The following is a 25,320-nucleotide window of genomic DNA, read 5'->3' on the forward strand; positions in this document are numbered from 1 at the left end:
CACACAGGAGGCCGGGGTTCTAACTCTCTTGTTTGTATTCAATCAAATCGATTTAAGACTTTAAAAAATTGTATTCATAAAGTTTTGGGTAAGGTTAGGGGTGTAGGGCTTTAATATCTCAATAAGTTGCCATCATTTTAATAATTTGTATAAATATAATGATTTACACACTGTTATTATTGCATAATAACATTATTATTAATATTATTGCATGTTAAATGCACAACAATACTGAGGTGCAAATAGTTAAGTTATCTGCCACTATTTATAAGTATCAATAGCATCTAACTACTATTTCTACTTAATCCAAAGAAAATACAGCTATTTTCCGTTATCGTATAAAGCATTGCTGCCTTGGGCGGGCTATTTTTAACGTTAGTGTAAATAGACACTCCGTAAATGAAAATGTTTTACCAAAATTAAATATAATACATTTTATTAATGTGTCTATTCACTAATATCCTTTGAAACATTAATAACGTTACTGTTTTTGTTTTAATAACGTTACTGTTACAATGACAACATAAGTGTCTCGTGACATCACGGCGTTAGTGAAGATCAAGTGTCACGAGCGGTCTTGTCCAAATGGCGCCAAAACGAATTTCAGACTTTGTTTTACTGAACATTAATGTCCTCATGCTGGACTTCAGCCTCATCAACCCAGAAAGAAAGTCCACTTTCTGATTTTTGCATGCAGGCCAGCAGTAATGTAAGACAGTTATTTCTTTATTTGAGATTGTGGCTAATAGGTCTACAGGTAGGATGTGTAACTTTACGGGTTGATTTCTGTGCTGTCGCTGTGCAGCATGCAGTTGTGTTTAGTCGCGTGACTGGTTTGCCCATGGCTTTTGTTTGGGTGGTTAAGCTGCCGCCGCGCAGCTAGTTTTCAACAGATTGTGCTTTGGCTATAGACATACATATAACATGCGTTTATTTTTATGCTGTCTCCTATAATCACACTGGGATCTTCTTTATTCTCGGCAGCAACACATTTTTGCCTCCGTTATTTATTAACGTTAAACTTAAGCAGCTCGCCCATGGTACAGTCGTCATAACTTCGGCCCTGGCAAAACAAACAAAAAAAAACACAGCACCCCCTGCTCAAAATACGTTCCCGCGGCTATGCTAGCAATCACATACTTCAATACGTTAGCAATGACCCTTAGCAAACATATAAACACCCCGAAAGCCACCAATACTTCTGCACATACAAGTCTCACTAACATGATCTAAAAAAACTACTTTAGTATTGTTATGATGATTATAATGCAAAGTGCAAAGGTGGTGATGAATGAGTCGTGGTGAATATCAGACATCTTACAGCCGCTCAAAAGTGCTTTGCCATCTGTAAATCCTCCCATCAGACTTTGGGCTTTAGAGTATTCATAATGTTATCCTGGTCTTGAAATTGAGTCTCAGTGTGGCTTGTCATGTCACAACCAATTAATCTTGTGAAACTGCCGAGAGGAATCTCGCTCTGAAAAGAGAAAATACAAAAGAGGAAAAAACGTCTACGGACACCCGGTCACATCCTGCATTCCGCATCCTTCACTCTCAGGGTTTTTATCTTGACAGTGCTGTGAAGCATTTGAACATTGCGAGATCTGAACCTTGAAAAACAGCTACTTGTTTTTTTTCTTCACTTTTTTCAGATTATACTGGTACTTGTAGATACTGTAGTAAACAGCGTGGAAGGAAATCGTTCAAAAACAATGTGCGGCAGACAATGAATTATTTAATATTTAGTGACACAATTTTCTCCACTGTTGCTTTGTTTGCCTTGTTCATTGCTTTTTCTATTTTTTTAAACACCTATAGTTAAATAATTTACACTAAATTGAAGTCATTATCGTTGCTTATTACTGTTGAGGAAAGAAATAGAATAAAAAGTTAAAATTAATGTCTCTTCTTTGTCTCTCTTAATTTTGTATCAAATTCAAACAACTTTTTTTACTTAAATACAACTATGAAATATAGAAATATAGATATATCTTGGATAGAGGTGTGTCGCTGCTGTCCTTCTGAAACCTAGTATTTAAAGATCTTTATTTTTTTTGCCATAAATCATTATTATTTGTCACTGGGTTTTGCAGATATCCAAGCAATACTGCGTATTAAAAAGTACTTGTGAACACAAATTGTAATAAAATTTAAAGTACAGTGTTTTCTCCATTTTCGGAATTTTGGACAAAGAAATTTGGACATCCAAGGTTTTGGAAGGACAGCGACGATATGTTGAAATTGGATAACAAGCACATTTCTTGTATTGTATCATGACCTCCTTTGTAGTCATAGTCTCTCTATGGCATTGAGGTTTTTCTGCAGGATATAATATATATTATATAATGATGTTGTCTTTCATCTGCAATCTGAACAGGTTGAATTCTTCAGAAAAATTAAGAAAAATCTCATCAAAATGTCATCGAGAGAATTATGGAGGTCATGACACCACCATAAATAATGTGTTTATTTATCGAATATCTCTGGGGGACAACACAGAAGACAGAAGGGTACACTTCTGTGCTTCCTCGGGAAGGCCTAACCGCTATAACATCTGCGAAAAACACCTTCTTACAAAAAACAACAGTGACTGACATCTGACGGCACAAGAGCGCTCACAGCAGACTTACGTGCCGTTCGGCTTGTACAAACCTTGAGTAAAGCTCAGCTGTAATTGAACAGCGTTTTTCTGTCAGGAAATGATGGGAAGAAAATGCTGTCTTGAACGTGCCACAATATTCAAACTCCAATGTCCCAAATTATTTTCTGCGCGACACATAAGCAACAAAAGATGTGGGGTGAAACATGAACGCAGCATTCGAGTTTATATTCAAACAGCATTTCGCTTTCTGCCGGTGGTTACGAGAGGTTACAGAAAGAGCTTTGGTATTTATTGAATGCTTTAAGTCCCACAACAGGGAGGCAAGCTTCCACTTTTAAAGGCAATAGCAAATAAAAAGATCACAGTGTTACCCCTCACATTGATGCTATCAAACACAACTGCTTTATCACCGAGCTTTCAGATCATTCATTAAAAAACACCCCTCACTTCAGACAATTGATCTTAAGAATTCAACAGTATTTTAGCACAGAAGACATCCGTTACGCTGGGGTTCACTTGACTCTCTTTTGGCTGTGCAATGAACCACTCAACTCATCCAAGTTTGTAAAAGCCACTAAACGCTCTCCCAGCGCACGGAATCAATGCAGAACAGCCACTACACGTGCTCATTGATCTGAACATCGCATGGATGACTTGAGCTCACGTGAGGCAGATGAGATGATGTCGTAAAGATCTGCATCGACTGGCACACGGTGAAGTCTGAAGATGGGCCGTGGGCTTTTCATCAGCCTCGCTTGTGGAAAACGATTCAGTGATTATCTGACAAACTCTGACAAGGCTCAACTCTAAAGCGAAGTCGTTCTGATGCTGCTCATATTGATGTCTTTATATTGAAGACAAAAGAAGAGAGCAATTTGTGGCGCTTAATCATATAGAACAGAAACGGTGATGTGTAAAACCTCCACAAGCGTCTCATTCTATTATTTGCGTCCCTGGTTTGAGCTTCAATGCCACAAGCAAATAAATTCATGTTTATGTATGAGAAACCAACATAGAATGCCTTGAAGAACGGTCGAGCCTCACAAAAAAACCTCAACATGCCTGTTAGTTACAAATAAACCAACTGAGCCAACTACCACTTGTTGTGTCTTTTTAAATGGTTTCTGCAACCCACACTTGTTAATAAGATTTGAATCTACGGCAAAAAATGTTGGAGACATGGACACATGAATTTGGGGACAATACGTACCACACTAGAGTAAGAACGCCTACATGCCCTGACAGAGCGTTAGATGGATAGGATTGTGTAAGATTCATCTGGATGGTGTGAAAACAGCCATGTGTGAAATCAAAAGGATTTTCAAATGCACAACTGGACCTGACTTTGAGGTTCTCAATGGTCGACGCAAACAGATTTACTAAAACGCTATAAAAAATAATGCTGTTCACTAGCTTCATTACTGTTCCTAATTGTACATGTGGCTACAATACATGTCTAGTGCATGTCTGCTAAAATAATAAATGATAAAAGTGGTAACACTTTACAATAAAATAAATACATTTGCTAACGTGAACATAAAATGAGCAATGTAGTCCTTTAGCATTTATTCCATTTTGTTAATATTAGTTAATGTCAATACAATTGTATATTTTTAGTACAAACTTATTGTAAATGTGTTACTTGAAAAGTAATTTTCAGCTCATGTACTATAGAATATACTCATGCAACACTAAAATGAACACTGTAAAAATGAATTAAGTACACACAATATTCAATTTTCTCTACATGGTTATCGTGACCAAAATAATTGCAAATAGCTATATTATCACGGTATCTATCACAATACATTTTTAAGACATAAATGATGCTGTCGGTCAAATTCATTTTTAATTTTGTTTGTTCAATCAATCACACTCAAAATACAAATGTAGGCAGGCAGAGAAAGAGTATGCAACCATTGTGGCTCTTAAGGCAACATTTTAAACAGTTTACAATATTAACACAATATCGATAACCATGCTTTTAATATCACGATTATTGACGCTACCGGCATATTGTCTCATCCCTAGTACACAGACTTTATATGTACTTGCTTATATACTTACTATTTCTAACTACAAACAATGTTGATACTGTAAACACCACAATGTCTACAAAATGATTGTAGATATCTGGCCAGATACACAATCATTTCAGCAAAAAGATATGATGAAAGATATGTAAAACAAATTAAATTTCAGCATCTTTCAGAAGGTGGACATCGGTATTTGCTGAATCAATGACGTTAGTAAGCAAGCAAACTGCATAGCACATTCATGAAAGGGGCTTGTTTAGGGCTTACTAAACCGTTTACTTACTTTATCTTCATTAGCAATCGCATTTCAACATTTAGCAATATTAATCAGACTGACATCTTGGGTTTGTTTACTGTCAGCGACCTTGTGATTTACTCGCATTGGAAACTTAACAACTATCCTGTAAAAGCAGTTTCTTTACAAAAGCTGTTTTTCGATACGTTTAAATCATATAATACCAGTTCTGTAACTCACGCTGATGCACTCTATGCCAGCGAAATTACAGTGGATGACGGTTGTACAATTAGGGAAGTGATTAAAGTTATAAAATACACTGTTGAACAAAGAGATCAGAGTTAAAGAGATGTCATCGCGTACCGTTCGTACGGCGCAGACAGACATTTTTTGTCAGTGTGAATTCTTACTTGAAAGAACTGTCAGAGGTAATCGTATCGGGTTTTGACATTTTGATTTCATGTAAAAGTGGGAAAAGAATCATTTACTTCTTTGTCAGGCTGTCATTCGCAACCTGCCATTGTCATAGTTAATAGCCTATAAATGTAAACAACCCCAATGAAGTCTAAATTGGAGTTTTATGGCTTTTAGTCGGTCTGTTAGCTTCAAAGTCATCTAAATGCCAGTGTGCTCCGAAAGGTTGGCCAAACTAACCTGTAGCATCTCAAATCCAGTTCTGGTAAAATGGACTCAAACTATTGATGAGTTATATATTGTTCAATTTAAAGGATGTTTAGAACAACTGTAGTGGCAAATCCTGGAAATGGCTATGATTTAACCAAAGCCTCACGGATGTCCAAAAAGGGAAAAGAGTCGATCCCTTCGAACAGTCTCAAAATGTGAAATACTCAGAAAAGCCAACTGTGCGACTCAAAACATTTCGTATGGTCTTTTAATAAGGAGGCTGCCCTTTTTCACCGACCTGAGACCAGCCCATCCATTCTTCAATCACGCTTTCCTTACGCCTGAGCCAAAACTAAAACTGAGCTTCAACCCATGCTTCAAGCTGACAGCGGCTCGATATGTTTTTATTGGGTGCCATCATGGCTCCGCCATGCCGCGGCTTAAAGAGGTCCGCGACTGCTGGGATTCGGATGGTACCGTGCATCCTTGGAATAACCTTCCCAGATTACGGCAACACGCCATGGGCTTGTCAGCGCACGCTCTACTTTATGTGACCGGTCTAAGGGGGACAAGAAAATATGAAACAAAAGATTAAGTAGGAATTATATTTTGTTATATGTTATATTCTTCAAATTGCACGAATACACAAGGGCAATCTGCTGTGGACGAAACCGCAAGATGGACCTCGAGGACTTCCATCCAGAAGGACGCAGGTCTTAATCCCTCATCCGGCAGGTCTGCGTCCCAAATTACTCTGGAGTCTCTGGGGAGAAGTTGATCACACTTTATCTAGGCCGGATGACTGCGTATGCGTTAAGGTTAGGGCAACAGTAGACACTTCCAATATATCTAAGCAAACTGCACAAGTGACAAATAAGGACCTTCAAATCGACAGCACCTACAGCAATATATTTATAATGAGGGTGGTCTTAAACTATAGAAAGCATTTAAAAGGTTAATTAAAATAGTGTTTCCCAGGGAACGTCATATGATAAGAGAGCAAATACGAAAGCCCACGTGGTTTATTTTATAAAGATCTAAGACTAGCGATATCTCTAGCGTGTCCCTCCGAAGGCATTAATTTACACAAGAAAATTGCTGATAGATGTGAAATGAACCATCATGGTGTTTTATAATGAGGTTCTTCACTCGCTGATAGAGCGATGATGACATAGTCCACCAAACATGCCGTTGCTGGACTTATAAAGCGAGCTAAAATCCTAACAGACTTGTAATAGGACGAGGTTCCCTGCAGGATTGAAGACAAAATTACTTCCATTAGGTTATTTATAGGCCAATTGTTTAGATCATAAGCTTAACCCAGCCAGATTTGGTTTCTGTTTTGCCTTGCAAATAATAAGACGGGAGTAATTTACCGAAGAGACGCTATACATGTTTCATCTAATGTAGAGAATTAAACCTTTATGAAAAGATAAATAGCTTAAAATAACGCAATTAAGCAGGTGAGGTACGCTTCACAATAAGGTGTCATTTATTAACATTAGTTGATGCATTAGCTGACACGAACTAACAATATATTTTGTTAAAAATAAAGGGATAGTTCACCCAAACATAAAAATGCTGTCATTATTTATTGACCATCGTGACATTCCAAACCATGCCAAGGATTTTAGTTTTGTGTCCATACACTGGAAGTCAATGAGGCCAAATGTTGTTTGGTTACCAACAATCTTCAAAATATATATTTTTTTCTGCAGAAGAAAGTAAGTCACACAGATTTGAGATAACATACGGGAGAGTAAATGATGTAAGAAATTTCATTTTTGGGTAACTATTCCTTTAATAACAATGCAATAGGCTACATCTAATACAATTAGAAGGAAAGCAGGTGTCATTGCATCCGGTTGAGTTTTTTTTGTATGTGCTTCTTTACATAGTAGAACCGATTTCCTTTAAAATCCATAGATGTTCTTGATTCATACTGCTGCTAACACTTTTTCCAACGAGCGGATGTAATGAGGCTGGTTTTTTGGTTTGGTCACGTGATGTTCGATATATGCTCTACTGTTCATTGTTTGTTCATGTTAGTTCATTGTGCATTAACTAATGTTAACAGATACAATGTCTGATTATTAAAATGTATGAGTAAATGTTAAAAAAAGTAAAATAATGTACAGCGGTTTAATTAATTTGAACAAATTGAAAATTATTATAAAGTATTACCAAAAAAAATTGTTGGTATGAAATAGGGGCGTCACAACAATAGTGATTATTTATTATTGTGTTAATACTACACAAAGAATAACTTCCAACACTCCAACTTAAAGGTAGAGTTCACCCAAAAATAAAAATTCTGTCATCATTTACTCACCTGTCACGACTCTGCCTCATCTTGTCATGGTTTTCTTGGTCTTGTGGCAGAGTCGTGACCAAGTCTTTGGTTTAGTGTGAGAAAGCCATGGGGTGTTTATCTTTTAACACTCCATGTGTTTTCTCGTGTCCTGTCATTGGCCCCACCCCTCTCATTTCCAGTATTGCTAGCACTGCTAAAACTGCGACACGAATTGGTGGGAGCTTCCTCACCTGGGTCCAGTATGCCTGGGTCATTACTATCAGCTGCTGTAGGTGAAGCAGTGGGACTCGGTCGTTTTTGTGGAGGACGAATTACAAATTTGTCCATTTTTTGGTCAGCCAGGGGATCATGGATAAAATTAGCAAAAGTAATATGATCGTTCCCCTTAATGCTCACTGCTCAACACTTTTCAAAATATGACATGACCCCCCCACAGAGCTCGCTGAGGCCCCCTTGTGGGCCGGGACCCCCCAGTTGGGAACCGATGCCCTATTTAATGCCCTCTCGTTTTATTGTCCTGTGCTCGGTCATTGTATATGGTGTTTCTTGTGTACTGTTGTGTGCGTGTCCTTTACCTGCTCTTGTGGATACCCATTTTGGGTTACCTTGGTGTATGTTCCTTGTCTGGTCTCGTTTATGGTTTGGTATTTAGTTTTGTTTCACGTGCCTGTCTGGTTTTGTCTCCCACGTGAGAAGTTTTGTTTTACTAGTTTTGTGTATGTAGTATATCCGTGGGTTTTTTGTTTGTGTATATATATTAAAGTCTTGTCTATTACCCCGTACCGCTGCCTGCATCTGGGTTCTTACCACCGCTCTCGTGACACTCGCCCTCCAGTTGTTGCAAATCTGTAAAAATCTCTTTGTTCTGATGAAGACAGAGAAAGATATTTGGAAGAATGCTTGTAACCAAACAATTCTTGACCACCATTGACTACAATAGTAGTCAAAAGTGCCCCACATTCAAAAATCTTCAAAATATCTTCTTTTGTGTTCAACAGAACCAAGACATTTATAAAGCCAGTCTGGTAAACAATGGTGGCCAAGAACTGTTTGGTTACAAGCATTCTTCAAAGTATCTTCCTCTCTGTTCATCAGAACAAAGAAATGTATACATATTCGAAACAGTGAGTAAATGAAGACAGAATATTCATTTTTGGGTGAACTGTTCCTTTAAGAGCCAAAATGGTTAGAAACCCTTTCTCTCTCGCTCTCCCTCTCTCCCCCTCCCAACATTCATATTTTGTGTGTGATTGCCCAAAAAAGATAAAACACAAACCAGATTTAAGATTAATTCAAAGCATCATTTAATTTCAATAGATATTGTGATAATATCATTTATCATAAATTCTTTTGGCCTTAATAATCATGTAGTGAAAATCTGATGTTGTGACAGCCCTATTATGGAATATGTCATAAACAGCAGTGTAATTTTGAGTCAGTAGTATGCAAAACTGTCTTTGAAAACATGTCATGTTTCTTTCTGTTTTCATCTGTCTTTTGTACTTTCTACTGTACTAAGGCACACTTTTGTCTCTTTAGCTCCTTTGATCTCACACTGAAGCTCATGGGTTGCTGAGGATGGTCTCCCTGGTCATGTATACATTAGACAGCACATATCGATTTTTTTCTCTGAGTTCCCTCCCCATTTGCTTTCTACACATAGAGATGAATTGCGCTCCAAGGCCGGTTTTGATGAACCTGTGATTGGCTGCCCTTAGCCTTGGGATCCGGGGGTGTAATTAAAGCTAGGACTCATCTTTCACAGAGAACGAAATGGCCACTGGTGCCTGTCCCTTAGAAAAATACACGTACGTTTACCGGTCCAAAAACTGCCAGGGACAAGATTCATGTTAGCTCTGGGCTATTTGAGGAAAGTGAGGCTCGGAAAGCAGCCGAGATTCATGCAGGGGACTAAATATAGAATCGAAGACCAGGACCTGACAAGGTCGGGAGGAAATCTATAGAAACTTCTTTCTTAATCGATAGCGGTTTTTAATCTGTCAGTCGAGAGGAACTGAGATGAGACCTGTTGGCTTTAAACCGCAGGTATCTCAACCTGCAGAGGAAGCAGACAGATGGTATAAAAGAAAATCTGTAATAAGACGATGAAGATGGGGTGAGAAAAGTGGGAAGGTCATTTATTTGAAAGGTTGCGTGCGACGTAGATTTCTTTTAAATTTACACATCCCTGATATGCACACGAACTGACCATTTTAAACAATAGTATTGCACAAAGACATATACAGTAACAAGTCATTCAACATCCAAGAACTTTTGAACAATCTTCTTTCTCTACACTAGTAAACACCGGGTCGGAACTTTCGATTACGTATCGCCTGACCTTTCCAACGTGAGTACAGAGTACATGAAGTCGTGGATGTGCTACATGGAGGCACTCCGAGGCCAAGCCATATATTTATATTTAAAAAGTATATAATTTTTCTTGGAAAATGACCAATCGTTTCGCTAGACAACACTCTTATTCATCGGCCGGTGTCGTTTAGAGCCTTTTGAAGCTGCACTGAAAAAAATAACTTTTTTTACTTAATAAAATCCTCGTAACAATTAGCACGAAATTTTTTAAGTAAAATTTGCTGCTATAATTCAAGTATAACTTACTAACCAGAATTAAGTCAATTCTACTTATTAAATACATTTAGTTTTTGTTAAAATATCAAGTAAATGTTACTTAAAGTAAACAAAAAAAATACGCTGAACAAAAACTTACTTTCATATTGAAATATACACATTTGTTTTACAACATAGATGGTCAAGTTAGAAGAGACTGGTGGTCTCTGTACTGCATTAGCACAGTTACTGCTCAATAAGTGAAATAACACACTTCATGACTGCTATCGTGCCTCCCTCAGCCTAGGCACAAGCACCGCTCTTCTGAACAACGGTGACAACTTAAAAAAACTAAACTTAAAAATAATACCAAAACTCTACTAAATCTCAAAGATAAATCAACAAAAAACATGAACAAGTCTTTCTTTTTACTGAAAACACTTAAAATGACAGTTAATCTTTCAAATTAATCTCCTAACTCAGTCAGATACAAAGTATGCTGGGAACTACAGATCAACTGCCAAGGTAGTTACATGTACAAAAATTATTTATGTAGTCGCAACACGAAATAAATAAGTAAACTTTTAATTTAGTAAACCAATTTAAATGGGTTTAACATACTAAAATTGAGTTGGATTTACTTAATAATTTGTTGAATTAAAATTATTCAAACAAAATAATTAAATCTTAACAACCGAAATTAGTGGATTATATTCCCAAGATTTTTACGTTATTTTAACTCAATTTTTTTGTTAAAACAGGAACGTAATTATATTAAGTATATTTGAATCATTTCTTTTCATACTAAGGCACATAATAATTTTTTTTCAGTGAAACTGAAATTTGGACCTTAACCAACATCCCCCCGTTTTAGTCCATTATATGGATAAGAACCCTGGAAAACTTTCCTCAAAAGCCTCAATTTGTGTTCGACAGAAGAAATAAACACACAGACGGCTTGTATTACATGTTGGTGAGTGAATTACCATGACATTTTTATTTTATACTGTAGTGAACTATACTCTGCATGACACATCGCGCATCACTAACACAATCATTAACAAGGTCATATTTCTAACACCGCACATAAAACAACCAGCACAGGTATCACAAACAATTTACTGAAACACAACAGCAAACACTTAAATATAAATATTATTTGTTATCTAAACTACTGTACTTTTAAATGACGGTCTTACTTAATATGCATCTTCTGTTGAGTAATGAATTTAGTCTAATAATAAATAATAATTATTAGAGACTGAAGTTGTATATACTGTACATAATTCCTACAGATCAGGATCAATTCCCAATTAAATTCCCAATTAAACAGCTTATGGCTGTTCCCATGCACACAGTGGAATCTTAAAGGAACAGTTCGCCCCAAAATTTTTTTTTTCACCACTTACTGTATAATGCCATTCCAAACCTGTGTGACTTTCTTTCTTCTGCAAAACACAAACAAATATTTTGAAGAGCATTGCCGAACAACACCGGCCCCCATTGACTTCCATTGTATGGACACAAAACCACTGAGACATTATTTTCTCAGAATATCTTTTTTGTTCAACTGATGAATTGGTCATATACAGGTTTTAAATGATATGAGGGTGAATAAATGATGTCAGAATTTTTTTTTTGTTAAACAAACCCTTTAAAGGCTTTGTAAAAAACAACTTTCTTTGGATTAGACATTTCATTATGTTTCCAGTGTGACATTATAATCACCATTGTTAGAAATCCAGGAGGTGCTGGCAAAGCCTATTACAGGAGAGCTTTAGTATTTGGACAGCATGGGGTGTCTGTGTGCTCTCTCTCTCTTCATTCATACACATGCATGGGGACCCAGCACTGACTGCGATGATGGATTTGCTCTCAAGCGCTGGTCTTTTCTCTCTCCCTCATCTTTCAGTGCCACAAAATATGACCACATCAAGAATATATGTATTGCTGACCCCTGAATCTACACGGACTGAAAGAAAATGCCAAGCAGAGCGAGAAAATAACTTAAAGAATACTGTAGGCTGCTGGAAAAATGAATGGAGAATATGAAAGGCAGAGAGATGATGGTCAGCAGAAAGGATTTCTGGCTCAATTTAACAAAGTCGACCAAGTGTTGCTCTTCATAAATGAGACACTACAGATTTATTCATCTAATGTTATTGTTGGCACTGTAGCTATACTGTACATCAGTGTTTTCAAAGATATGGAAAACCTGGAAATATCAAAGATATGGAAAACCTGGAAATATCAAGGAATTCAAAAGTCATTTCATTTCTATTGGAGATGCACAAAATTTCTCCACCGATAGCCGATTATTAAGAGTGATGTCTGCTGATACCGATACAGATTCTGAAGATTTAATTGATATTTCTTAACTTTCTGGGTGTTATTAATTCATAATTACTATTACTATTGAACATCAAGCTGGTGATGTTTCTTAACATTTTCTACAGTATATACAGAGAACAAATTCATTGCATTTTCCTGTCCTCTTTTGATTGACAGGACATATTGGCCCTGATCATCAGCCGATAGCATGAAAATTTGCTTTTATCGACTAATACCGATTATTGGCCGATATATCGGTCATTTCTGTAGTAATTATAACTAAAAATAATTTTATTCAGTATAATAACTATAAATACATACACATTCATATAATTGTTTTTTTTAATATTCATGAATAATAAAAAATGTAAATACAGTTAAAATATTTAGTATTTAATAAATAATTTATTTTAGTGGGTACAATCTTAAAATTATAAAATTATTAGCACAAAAATAAATAAATAAATAAATATCAATACACATAATCAAAAGTACTATATCTAGTAATCACAAATGGCTGTGAAGTCCAAAAAAGTTTAAAATAGGAACACTGGTACAGTATGAACAACACCTAAATAGCAAGATAAGTTGATGATATAGAAACAATATTGCGTTATATTACTACATATATATTATACACACAGCTGTAGAAAAAAATGAAGAGACCATTCCAAATTTTCATTTCAAATCAGAATTTCTAGACGTATTGTGGTCATTCCAGTGTTTGTTGAATTTCAACTAAATCAAATCTCAGGAGTGACACAAAGTATTCCAATTTGAAAGACTGACAGCATGACAAGACACATGAAATGGGATAAAAATCGAGGTAATCACATAGAAAAATATTTTTGAACTTTTCCTAAATACAAGTACAAATATTACTGTTGTAATGCTTGAAAGTGAATATGAACTTGTTTTCTTTGCAGCATTTGAGGTCTGAAAAAATACTAAGCACCTTTTCTGTTATTTATCCAGTTTTCATTTTCTGCAAATAGATGCAAATAGAAACTGAAATTTGAGAGAAACGTCGTTAGTAGCTCACAGAACGAAACAAAAATGATTATTTTACCCAAACACATACCTATAAAAATAGTACAGTTTAAAATCAGAAAAACGGTCTCTGAAATGGTCTTTTTTCCGTGGCTGTATTAAATGATATACTGAACCAGTAAACCAAGCGTGTTGATATTTTGCTTCTGAAGTAAATTAGATATCTTGGAAGTATCCCAGTGTTGGAAGTTAGCCGTGCAGCACAGATTCAACATCTCAGCATGAATCGGCAGTTATGACACATATTGTGATTCATTGTATGTGCTGAAGTTACGTTCTGGCATGAAGAGCTTCATATGGCAACGCCTGCAGGAAAGATTGAGCACAATATGAACTTTGCCATTTGCAAGCCAAATAAAATGAAGTGTCTGTGTACAAGGGTGCAACAGATGTTGATCTAAATGGCAGCAGCTAAACCGTGCAGTGCCAGGACTACAGATAGGGCACATGGCATTTGAGACGGGCTGCATTCTAACTGCGTGACTGCTGCTAATACATTCACATCATCTATTCGCTATGGAGAGAACAGCAGGCCAACAGGTGTCAATCCATACTTTAAATATGTTTGCGGTACACTTCCAAGGAAGACATTTAACAAAGCGTGTCCATTACAAAAACATAAAAATATGATTGAAAAAAGACAGAGGTAAGTGAATTTCTCAAGGCCTGGCCTATAACTGATTCTTCAAAGAGAAGAGCCCAACATCAGTACTATTGTTTCAATTGATTTTCAAATCAGTTGTCGTTTGAGATATACGTCCTCTTTGAACATGTGGCCCATTAGACAAAATCCCAGTTTTGTTCTCAGTGTTGCATCGGTTCTCTGTCAGTCTCATTTTCATTTCCCAAAGCTGATTATCGGCCAGGCAACAAGTCATGTTCAGCTCAGACAGACAAGTTCAATAAAGCACAGAGCCATTGTCAAACGTTCCAATTATTCACAAAGTGGTATCCAAAGTGGTTTAGTTCACCCAAAAATGAAAATTCTTTCCTCATCCTCATGTCATTCCAAACCTGCATGACTTTCTTTCTTCCGCAGAACACAAGAGAAGATATTTTGAAGAACGTTGGTAACCAAACAATATTGACCCCCATTGATTTCCATCGTATGGACACAAAACCACTGAGACATTTCTCAAAATATCGTCTTTTGTGTTTTGCAGAAGGAAGTCATACAGGCCAACTAACTGAGGTCGAATAAATGTCCGTTTTTATTTTTGGGTGAACTATGAAAAATTAAGAAAGCCCCCTGTTCTCCCCAAATGATGTTTTATTAACAAAGTTTGGGAGAAGCCGGAGCATATAATTAACACCGGCTGGTTTGCTATCAGCAATCACGACTCTACCCTATCAGCTCAAGCGAACCAGCACATAAATAGACCAGGAATCCTACCTGAAACCATCTCTAAAGGATTAAACATGTCGGATACCTCGAATTCGGTCGTAAGCGATAGCTCCGATCAGCAGGAAACTCCGGCGAATTCAAGCACTCCTCAGCTTTTCAAACCTGGAAAGGTTGCAGAAATGGAGCCCGAGGCTCCAACCCGAGGCCGCCAGCCTTGCCAGGCTGCCAAACACACCTCGAAGCGCCGCTGCACTTCATCGCCGCGGCCAAGCAGACATCCTCCTCCCTCGCCAGCGTCGTCATGTGCTTCTGCGCTCCCGGGCATCCCAGCTATCGGGAAATGGACCATCGCTGGCCTTCGAACTGCTTTGGCCAAGCGGGTCGTCACCACCAGCAAGCGGCTGAACAAGGCAGAGCTATACGGCCTCTACCAATCTCTTCAATCAGGGGCCCCGCCTACATCCTCTGTTGTACAGTTAGCAGTCGCAGAGGATTTCAATCAGGCGCCAGGTTCTTCGCAAGCCCAGTCGGGGCCCACTACCTCCGCAGCAGGGCAAGGACTACCAACCTCAGGCCGCCGCAGCGGGCCGTCGGCAAGTCTGGGCCGTGCCCCAGTCGAGCTGTTGCAGACACCAGCCGATTTCCAGCTCGGAGGTGCAGAGGAGCATTCCAATGCACCCACGTACTCCAACCACCAGTACAACCCGAGTTGGCCTCCAACAGCGGCTTCAGGATACCTCCACCACTCCATCGGCACTCTACCTCTCACTCAAGCCCCTGCCCTGAGCTCGTGGCCGGCGGCACCGCCGATGACTACCACCAGCGCGAGGCCGTTTCAGCCAGCCGCTCCAGCGGACGCTTTTCCCACCCTCATCTCTCAGACACAGGCTCGTCCCCTGCATTCATTGGCATCAGCTACTTCAATGCCGATGCCCCCCAATGCTCCATTTCTGGAACCCCCTCCAGTATCCACCAACATCAGGATGCAGATATTAGCAGGTGCGGATGTAGATTTATTTCACTTAATGTCACCACTCGCACCTCCGTCAGCCGAGCACCAGATCACGCATGGCGACCTCTCATTTACCGTAAAAAACACGTCCCATAGTCGTCCCCGCATTTTGTCCTTCCCGGAATTCACTGTTGCTTTCTCACGATATATCGAAGTCATTTGCACGAGTTTCCCCCATAGGAGGCGTGAGCTCGGTGACTATCTTGCCATAGTCACGGAGCTCGCGCTTTCTTACGGGGGGACGCATTTTTACACTTATCACAGATTGTTTTCGGCTAAATGTGCAATAAGGGTAGCTCAGTGGAACCAGTGCCCATACTGGGGCGCACTGGACACTGAGCTTCACAACAGGGTGTTTTTGGGGTACCAGAATCTGTCTTGCGCAGTGTGTCGCTCAGTGGCACACAACACCACAGCTTGTCCCCTTGTCACCCCCGCCTTTTCCCATCGCCAGGCTTCGCCTCCCCCCGTCTCCACCGCTCACGTTCCGTGCCTGCTAAACCGGCAAGCACGTTCAGCCACAGCAGGGGGTACCAACACAAAAAAGCACGAAGCTTGCAGAAACTTCAACTCGGACCGTTGCACGAGACAACGATGCCGCTTTCTGCATGTGTGCAATTATTGTGGAGGCGCCCACGCCCGCTTGGTTTGCCCTGTACGCAAAAATGTCAATAAACAATCTTACAATTATTTGGCGACTCCTGTCAATGTGTCGCATTTATCCTCTGAACTATGAAACCACCCCGATCATGAATTTACAGAATACATTCTGTATGGTCTTCGAAAAGGTTTTAATCCCGGCATCATGAGCTCCCTTTCTCACAACATCATATGCCCCAATCTCCGTTCTGCACTCGCAGAGCCCGACATCGTCGATCGCCTCATCAAAAAAGAGATCGACGATAAATTCATGATCGGCCCCTTTACCGCCCCACCATTTTCAATTTTTCGCGTCAGCCCCATCGGCGTAGCCACGCGGAAATTTTCGAGGGAAAAAGCACTTAATATTCGATCTTTCATCCCTACACGGTTCCCCCTTTCCAAGCATTAACAGCCTGATCCCGCTCGAAGAATTCTCGTTACATTACCAAGACGTCGAGCAAGCTATTACGCTTATCAGAACGGCCGGGCGCGGCCGCCTCACCTTCGGATGCAGAAGCAGTCCAAAGATTTTTGACATGTTGTCAGGGGCAATCTGTTGGATTCTCTCTAACAACTACGCCATTCCTTACCTCATCCACCTACTAGACGATTTTCTAATAATCTCGCCACCAGAATCTATCCCTGCCGCACATCTTTCCAAAGTCCAAGAAGTATTCTCAAAGCTCGGCATCCCTCTCGCACCCGAAAAAACTTCGGGACCCAGCACGTCCATCGAATTTCTAGGCATTAAATTGGATACGCTAAAGTTCCAAGCTTCCTTGCCCAAGGGAAAAAATCGATAGGACAATTTTGATCGCTTCTTCCCTCATAGACACACCGCATTGTTCTAAACGTGAGCTATTATCAATTCTCGGCCACCTGAACTTCGCGATGCGCATCATCCCGCAAGGTCGCCCTTTCGTTTCGCATCTCCTCTCCCTCGCATCCTCTGCTCACGGTCTGGAGGATTTAATCCATCTAGACAGCTCATGCCGCGACGAGCTCAGTCTATGGATTAAATTCCTCAAACGATGGAATGGTATCTCTCTCTTTTACAATGACATGATCTCTCTCCCCGTTGACACACACTTATTTACCGACACAGCTCCTTCCGTCGGTTTTGGGGGATACTACCAAGGTCGCTGGTTCGCGTCTACATGGCTGCCCCAGCTCACAAGTTTACCGCAGTCCCTCGGATCATCAGCACTTTTCGAGCTGTATCCGTTAGTGGCGGCGGCCCATTTATGGGGGAAAGAATGGTCCGCCTCCAGAATCATGGTCCATTGCGAGAACGAAGCAACGGTACATTGCATTAATAAAAGCCGCTCACATTCACCCGCCTTAATGCCTTTTCTCAGACGTCTAATTTGGATTTCTGCATGCGATCAGTTCATTCTGACGGCCAAGCACATCCCAGGAGTAAAAAACCAGATAACTGACGCCCTTTCCCGTTTCTCATTTCAGAAATTCAGGCTGTTGGCACCAGAAGCAGACCCAATACCAACGCTTGTCCCTCCCTATTGGGAATTGACATTCAATTAAACCACCCCCTTAAAACTCTAATAGATGCATCCTTGAGCGCAATCATTCAAGCCGTCTCCCACAGAACCCTACTTTCATACCTCACGGCATGGAGAAATTTCCTTCCCAGATTTCTCTCTCCTCTCCATCACGTCATTCATCTCTTTCCTCAACACAATCAAACATCTCCAGGCAAGTTCCATCAAAGGTTATCTGAGCGGGATTCAATTTTTTCACAAATTAATTTACAATGCTCCCTCCCAAGCCATAGCCAGCTCTCAAACATCCATGCTTATCAAAGGCATCCAGAGAGCCCAACCCACCCACCGAGACGCCAGACAACCTATCACCTTAGAAGTTCTGACCAAATGTATCTCAATTCTCCGCAGAGGCTACCACACCAAGCACACCGCGCACACACTCGATGCCATGTTCATCCTTGCGTTCTTTGGATTTCTCAGAGGATCAGAAAGCACCACTACGTCCAATTTCGACCCCTCAATCAACCCCACTATTTCGGATTTGTCAGTGCTCGATTCGGAAACCATCTCGTTTTTTATTAAACGAAGCAAGACCGATCAGGCCAGAAGAGGTCATTTCATATATATCTTCAAGCTTCAATCCTCAATCTAGCCATTCCAAACCCTAGTAGCATACATCCGCTTCAGAACATCACAGGTTAAATCTCCATCCGACCCTCTCTTCGTAGACGACCTAAACAACCCTGCTACACGTTTCTGGTTCCAAAAACACCTAAAATCTGTTTTACTCCACGCAGGCATTCCAGCAGATCTATTTTTCAGCCATTCATTTCGCATCGGCGCGGCAACCACGGCAGCCCAAAAGGGCCTCTCACAGTTCCAGATCCAAGCGCTCGGCCGTTGGTCTTCAGACGCTTTCAAAAGTTACATCCAGACTAACCGCGCCCTCATCAGGGAAGCACACAGGACCCTTGTCACCCGAATCATTTAGCATCAATCATCAACCTTCTAACAAGCTTCCCCAGCAAGCAAGCAGCAGCATCGCTACACCACTCAAACTCAGAGGAGCCCGGCTTCCTTTACCCCATCCCCTTCCCCAGAAGCCAGCATCGCATTGAGCGACAGCCCCTGCAGGGGCCCGTGCTTCATCCCTCACTCTGCCGCTGCAGAACGTCTTTCCTTCCCTCCGATAAAATACCTTGCATGTATCCCTTACCCTTTCCCCTGAAGTATTGTGCTTCTTCCCTCACTCTGCCGCAGCAGAATATTTTTTCCCTTCCAAATTCCCTCGCATGCTTCCCTCATCCAATCCTCTTCCCCAGAAGCCCGTATCGCACCACGTGACAGCCCCCGCAGGGGCCCGTGCTTCATCCCTCAACTCTGCCGCTGCAGAACGTCTTTCCTACCCTCCGATAGAATTCCTTGCATGCCTCCATTACCCCTTCCCCTGAAGTATTGTGTTTCTTCCCTCACTCTGCCACAGTAGAATGTCTTCCCTCCCCCCCATGCCAGAAGCCAGTATCGCTGCAGTGACTGCCCCCGCAGGGGCCCGTGCTTCATACTTCTCTCTGCCGCAGCAGAATGTGCTCGACTACCCCCCCCCATGCTAGAAGCCAACGTCACCGCAGTGACCGCCCACAGGCTTCCAACCCCCACGCTGCCGCAGCAGACGCCACACATCACCACAGCGAACACCCCTGCAGGGGCCCATGGCTTTAAACTTCTCTCTGCCACAGCAGACGCCATGCACTTCGAAGCTAGCATCGCCGCAGCGAAAGCCTCCGCAGGGGCCCATGGCTTTAAACTTTTCTCTGCCCAGCAGACACCATGCATCATGAAGCAAGTATCGCCGCAGCGACCGCCCCCGCAGGGGCCCACGATTCCAACCTAAGCTCTGCCGCAGCAGACACCATGCATCATGAAGCCAGTATCGCCGCAGCGACTGCCCCCGCAGGGGCCCGTGCTTCCAACTCAAGCTCTGCCGCAGCAGACACCATGCATCACAAAACCAGCATAGCCGCAGCGACCGCCCCCGCAGGGCCCGTGCTTCCAACCCAAGCTCTGCCTCAGCTGACACCATGCATTATGAACGCAGTATCGCCACAACGACCACCCCCGCAGGGGCCCGCGATTCCAACCCAAGCTCTGCCGCAACAGACACCATGCATCATGAAGCCAGTAGCGCCGCGGCTCTGCCTTAGCTGACACCATGCACTATGAAGCCAGTATCGCCGCAGCGACCGCCCCCGCAGGGGCCCGTGCTTCCAACTCGTGCCCTGCCACAGCAGGCAAAATTCCCTTCCAACCCCCCCAGAAGACCCAGCAATAATAAACCAGCAACTCGATAGCATCAACCACCCCGTAGGAGCAGGATCTCGATCCACGATCACAGCAGACCCCCCACTTGCAGGAGCTCACAAATCTAGCGGCCACAGCATCACCCACATCATCAGGGTCTGCAAGACCCACAGGCCCCTTGGCGAATGCAAGCCACCATCCAGGAAGCCTCAAGTATAGCGTTATGGGGTGTATGCGCTACCCGGCTGCTGTCCAGCGTTTACATGCGCTTTGTGGGGTGAGTTCTGGGTTCGGCCGTTTCCGAGCTCGGCGCACTCGCCCCTATTGGGGGGAGAGAGCGTACCGGGTTCGGAAGGAACCGGCGAGCTCGGAGCCCGCTCCCCGGACAGCACGCCAAATACGCATACCTTTACTACCCCTGCTATTTTTATTATCTGCACAGGTGAACTCATGAAATTATGTTTTATTAACAAAGTTCGGGAGAAGCCGGAGCATATAATTAATCAGCCAGGTTTCAGGAATCCTACCTGAAACCATCTCTAAAGGATTAAACATCCCTCCACCTCCCCGGCTCCTCTCCCCGAACTTGAATATCTAGCAGAACTCCGGGGGGTGAGTTCTGGGTTCTGCCGTTTCCGAGCTCGGCGCACTCGCCCCTATTGGGGGGAGAGAGCGTACCGGGTTCAGAAGGAACCGGCGAGCTCGGACAGCACGCCAAATACGCATACCTTTACTACCCCTGCTATTTTTATTATCTGCACAGGTGAACTCGTGAAACTCACCATCATGAACAGCACTGTGACTGCAGTGGAGTCATTCAGATTCCTGAGCACCACAATTTCTCAGGATCTGAAGTGGGACACTCACATTGACTCAAGGCCCAGCAGAGGCTGTACTTCCTTCACCAGCTGAGGAAGTTCAACCTGCCACAGGAGTTGCTGAAACAGTTCTACTCTGCCATCATCGAATCCATCCTCTGCACTTCTATAACTGTCTGGTTCAGCTCAGCTACCAAATCTGATCTCAGAAGACTACGGAGGGTAGTCCGGACTGCTGAGCGTATCATTGGTACAACCATCCCCACTCTCCAAGAACTGTACTCATCCAGAATGAGCAAAAGGGCTGGTAAAATCACTCTGGACCCCTCACACCCAGCACACTCCCTTTTTGAACTGTTACCGTCTGGTCGACGCTACAGAGCACTGAGCACCGGAACGACCAGACACAGGAACAGTTTCTTCCCTCAGGCAATCCATCTTATGAACACTTGACATTAAACGCGGAACACACAACTCTATTTTACATTATTTATTCACCAAATTTGCACATATGAGACCTGTACATACATAATTGTCTATATTGTATATTGTGTTTTTGCTGTTTTGTACATTGCCTATTTCTATATTATTGTATATTATTATTATTATTATTTTCATCTGTGTTCTGTCCTGTTGCTGTCTTTCTGTTGCACTGTGGAGCTTCTGTCTCTATAACAAATTCCTCGTATGTGGAAACATACTTGGCCAATAAAGCTCATTCTTCTATTCTATCCCTTTAACCTGGTTCGTTTCACAAGCATTCCTGACCATACTGTAGAAAATCTTTTTTTTCTCAAATGATGCAATGCTCCCACTCCAAATGATTAACTGTAAATAAAATTGTATTTTTTACCTCTGTCTCCACCAAGCAGAATATCAATATAGCTTTTCAATTATTGGCCAGCCCAAAGTGAGGTCTAGACACTGATCGAGCAAGTGATGGAAAGAAACCGAGAACGAAGATGGAGATAGAGACACAGCTGTTCAATCTGCCGGCCAAAGTAGTAAAAAAGACAATCGTGTCCTCCTGCAGAATCAGAAACATTCATTACAAACCGTTGTCGCAGGTCATGGACATCTGCCTCTCCCTTCTCCAAAACTTGGACACAACAGAAACACAATTATTAGCATAGTTTTGTGACTTTATGCCAAACCGCCGCTTGTTTAATGAGCTGACCTCATGAAGAAACGCATCACGAAATGCCTTTTATCTTCCACTGAGCGTATCTACATCAATTTGCATTCATTACTGCACATCCACTGGTGGTATATGCAGAAATATGCACACACTTAGGTCCGTGTCACCGGTTTCACACGTAAGCAATGCATACGAACAAGCTAGATCTGCCGAAGAACATGTCTTATCATACATTTTCTCCAAGCTTGCTAGATGTATTTTTATCGGTCACCCGGCACGGTTAACATAAAACCTTGACTCGATTTTATGTCCATGCATACGCATCCAAGTGCAACACCCACCCAGACGTACACACATAAACAGAAGATAGATAAGCAGGGATTGCACACCATATGGAGCCGAAGTCAAACAGACGCACGCACTCACGACTGCACACGCTCGCAGTCACACACATGCACACAGAACGCCGGACAAGAAGGAATCCATCTACTCACTGAATGAAGCAGACGACACCAGGAGCTAATATGAAAGGATTGGCACCGAGACAAGCTGGCTGCGTCCCGTCGAGAACGCCGACAGATCCGTGGAAAAAGAGGGATCTAAGAAGGAATATCCGAGGATACCTCTGAACCGGATTGGGGAGGTGGGGGTTGAGAAAAAACAGATATTTTTAAGATCGGAGGTTAGGCTTCCATCAGAAGGTCTCTCTTCTTTCTATCTCAGTGCCTGGCTCTCCCCCGCCGAACGATATCAGGGTCCTGATTTTGACTTGCGATACAACTGCATTTTGTCCGGGGTGAACGGGTACAGAAAAAAATCTGTCAGGGAAGCAAAAATTGAAAAGATTCCAGCTAAGATAAAACAACTCAATTCTCTCGCCTGATCTCCCAGAGGCGTAAGTAGGGGGATGAAAACAGAAATGAAGGGTTGAGGTAAATAGCTGAAATTGTAAGAATAAGAAGGCAGGAGAACATTTTGTTTCAGCTGGGAACAAACTCTCTCCCTCTGTTTCCCCACCCTAACTCAGTCTCTGCAGTGTGTTACAGTCTTAAGGGTCATTTGAAAAAGGAAAAAATCTCATTTTTGAGATGAAAAGAAGATGAATAGGAAAGGCCTAACTTAATCAAACAGGCGGGAGTTAACACCTCATATCTGTAGCATCGACCCCCTACCTCCCTTTTTGCTCGCCGTCTATTGGTCTTTGGTCTTGTGCTCTTTCTGCCTTTCGATTTATCCCTACCAGAATAATAAGGCTAAAGCATGCAACAAAAATTGCATTTGTTTGCCCCACATTGTTAATCGAAGGCATGCCATCTGCTACCTATCTCGATTCTTTCCGCACCAACACAGCAACACTGTTGAATGTTAATCTAAAAGTTCAACCGAACACAACATCCTGTTTTTCCTCAGCTCTTCCGTCCCTTATCTAGAGAACTGGCCAAAAGGACAAAAAAGTAAAGCCACAGACAGGAATCAGTTGGATGTCAAAACTACGCTCCAATCTGATCCCGAGCGGTGACCCCCCAGAAAAACCACTTCAACCTCTAGTCCTCCATTTTCAATCGCCTGCCGGCAGGAAGTTCAATTATCTCCCGTCGAACGGTATCGCTTAGGATCCTCTCGACACGATATGAAATCAAAGGATCTCGGGATGATTGGGTGATACTTATTCCTTTGGCCCCTCGGGGTTCCTTTTCAACTCGAAGTGATGGATGGCGTCTGAGTGGTCAACGTCAAGAGATTTCAATAAAAAATCCTGATCAAGGATTTGTTCTTTTATTCCCCGAAATCCTCAGCGCTCCTGTGAGCACTTCTGCTGGCTGGAAAGTAGGTCCATTCTGAGAGCGTCTGGGGACGAAGAACCTGGAAGAACTTCTGGCTGTCAGCGGGCGGAAACGCGAGTCCTGTCACGGGTGGAGAGATGGTCTTTGACGGAGCCTGGAGGAAAGGGAAAGGCAATTAGGAAGGTATAATTAAAGTCGAGAAAGACATGATGATACAAAGGCAATGGTGTAGAATGGAGCAGAATGGTCTCTTTCAATTACCTGCCTGATCATTCAATGAATTTATTTTGCCATTCACATTGTCTCTTCTTTTCGCAATTCTCACTGTCAGACAATGTGATTATATCATGTCAAGTTATTCATATAGGACCTTAGCTAACATTCCTCACTTTTGTCCTTGAAATGACATTTTAATACAATCACAACCTGTTTTTCTTATCCAGAACACATACACAAGCTTTCCCAACACTATTTTACAATGTGGCTAATTCGTATTATCTCATTTGTACGTTTCAGTTCATAGGTTTAAAGGTGCTGTGTGTAATCTTTTGGAGGATCTATTGACAGAAATGCAATGTAATATACATAACTATGTGTTCAGAGATGCATAAAGACCTAATGAAGCTTTATGTTTTTATTACTTTAGAATGAGCTATTTCTATCTACATACAGCGCGGGTCCCCTTCGCAATGTTGTTTCTACAGAATCCCTAAATGGACAAACTGCTCTACAGAGCGTGTTTCGTAAATATGTTATCTCCTTTCGCAAAGAAGCAAAAACGTGATGACATCTTAGTTCTGTGTCAGCCGCCGTAGTGCTTCGAAAGGGAGCGGTGGAGTGAGCCTTTGGTTGCAATTCACAACCTCACCACTAAATGCTGCTAACTTTCATACACCGGACTTTTAAGAGAGGTACTTCATTTTTTTTCTAAGAATCATACATTTTTGTACATTCACGTCATATAAATTCATACAAAATAGCTACCCTGTAAAATTGTTTCCAGTGAGATCAGGTTGGCTTT

At 41.7% G+C, this 25,320-nt stretch overlaps 1 protein-coding gene across 6 annotated transcripts in view; it reads right to left on the reverse strand.

Annotated features, from left to right (window-relative positions):
* The window catches only part of LOC130566646 (glutamate receptor ionotropic, kainate 5), a 103,908-nt gene that overhangs the window by 51,782 nt on the left and 26,806 nt on the right, over positions 1 to 25,320 (reverse strand). For 5 of the 6 annotated variants that reach the window (XM_057354267.1, XM_057354268.1, XM_057354269.1 and 2 more), the window contains one exon: positions 23,010 to 24,453. The gene's annotated coding sequence lies outside the window, so the exon portion shown is untranslated. Of the gene's footprint in view, positions 1 to 22,230; positions 22,866 to 23,009; positions 24,454 to 25,320 lie in introns of those variants that run through there. The other variant, XM_057354270.1, reaches the window with a different exon arrangement.

Source organism: Triplophysa rosa, linkage group LG16 (genome assembly GCF_024868665.1).
Source record: "Triplophysa rosa linkage group LG16, Trosa_1v2, whole genome shotgun sequence".
In the NCBI taxonomy this organism is placed as follows: Eukaryota; Metazoa; Chordata; class Actinopteri; order Cypriniformes; family Nemacheilidae; genus Triplophysa; species Triplophysa rosa.